Raw genomic sequence first — 2107 nt, forward strand, 5'->3', positions numbered from 1 at the left:
CAGGAGTGCAGGACAGGTTGGGATCTACCTGGCAGTGGAAAGGATCTGGGGGGCAACAAGCCCATATGAGTGAACTCTTTGATGATGCAGCAAAGGAAACCAATGAGATGCTGGGCTGTATCAACAAAAGCATCACCAGCAGAGACAAAAAAGTCATCTTTCTAATCTACTCAACTCTGGTCAAGACACAGGTGGAATACTCTGCTCAGTTTTGGTCTCCACTATACAAAAAAGATGTGGACAGGCTGGAAAAGGTCCAAAGAAGGGCCACAGAGATGATCAAGGGGTTGAGCAGAGAGCTGGGTTGAGCTGAGATAGCTCAAGAGGCTGAGAGAGACAGGTTTGTTTAGCTTTGAGTAAAGAAGGCTTAGGGGAGGCCATGTTTCAGTATTTAAAAGATTACTGCAAAGACAAAGGAAACTCTGTTTTTATGAGGAGTTACATCGGAAAGACAAGGGATAATAAGTTGCAAGTTACTCATAGGGAGATTTCAATTAGACATAAGAGGAACATTTTTCACAATGAGAACAGTCAGACATTGAAATTATCTCCACTGAGAATGGTTAATTACCCTGACACTAGAAAATTTTAAGACAGAATTTTAAGAGGAATGCTGAACCAGATGATCCTTGAGGTTCCCTTCCAACCCAGTATTCTATGCTTCTATGATTGATATCACCAGGGATATTTCAGCTTCCTTCCCTTAACATTCAGATGTGGAAAAACAAAGCCAAGTGCTTATATTACAGAAATTTTGTGTCCTCTGTACACATGCTTGCAAAACTATTAAGACAAACTCTAATTCCATGATAACTAGACATATAGATAGAAATAGTGTTTTCTGCTGTGAACTTACAGAGCTTTTTATTTTGTTTTTCCTATAAAGGAATAGAGATAATTCAGAGAAGGAAGGGTTTCATAGTATTAAGTAAAAGTATTTATTATTGAATTTAACAAGCCTGAGAATTTCATAGGAGGAAGTGTTTCCTCCCATTTATCCTAGCAGTTGGTATTATAAAAAGTAGATCTGTAAGTGCTCAGTAGTGAATATACTTCTTTACTATGTTGGCTTTCTTTTTTCCTCTCTGGAAAACAGATATGAATCTCAGATACCAATTTTAGATAACAATATTTCATATGTATTTTTTACCAGCAGCATCTTGGCAGACAGCTCATAGTTTTGGTGGCGGCTCCAGACTCGTCCCTTGGTGCAACTAGAGGTAGTGATCTGAGTTACCCTCTTACCCAATATTGTTCAATAATGAATAATTTTCTTTCAGGTACCATATTTCCCTTCATGCATCAACTTTCACAGACTGATCTGCAGTATGAAAAAGGCCAGGAATTGCTAGAACTTTATGACCAGTTGGCCGCATATAGAACCATTTAATCCCTATCACTTTATTAGCATATGTTTCTGAATTTCTTTTTCTCTCTCATTCTTTCCAAATCTCACATGAAAACAAATCCTTTTTGCCCTTCAGATGATTTCAATGCTTTATCTCAAATTTTGCTCACATCAATCAGTTCACAAAAATGCAAGAAAAGTATTTGGTATAGAGCTTCCCTGAAAAAACTGCTGTGAAATATTTCCATATATTGTAAAAACTGCAGTCTGATTTTTTGCCTGTTCCACATCAGTAGATGCTTTCATTTTGCATCAGTTTTCATGTTATATAAATCACTTTACACCTGCTTTTTAATACATGAGATACTACTTGCTGTGCCATATTAATCAAGGAAGAGTTTTTGGGCCTGATAACATCTTTTACTCTGAGTATTAATACATAATTCATCTTGGAAAGTAAGCAAATTTGACCTTACTAACCTTTGAAAATGAGAATAGTTAGAAATCCCACACAGGCCTGGGATCAAAGTGAGCATTTAACAATCACTGCATCATGGGACCAGATGAGTTGAAATAATCTGTTAGTCTCCCTTGCCACTGCTTTGCTACTGGAAGGAAAAGAAGGCAAAACTGCAATTTAATGGAAAGTTCTGTAAAGAAAAATACAAAACACATTTCTAAAACCTTGGGTTTAGTGGCAAGCATTTATTTATTTGTAGAGAGATTAAGGAGTGAATAGTGAATCAAATACAGATTGAC

The sequence above is a fragment of the Corvus brachyrhynchos genome, unplaced genomic scaffold (genome assembly GCF_000691975.1).
Source record: "Corvus brachyrhynchos isolate BGI_N302 unplaced genomic scaffold, ASM69197v1 scaffold33, whole genome shotgun sequence".
NCBI classification, from domain to species: Eukaryota; Metazoa; Chordata; class Aves; order Passeriformes; family Corvidae; genus Corvus; species Corvus brachyrhynchos.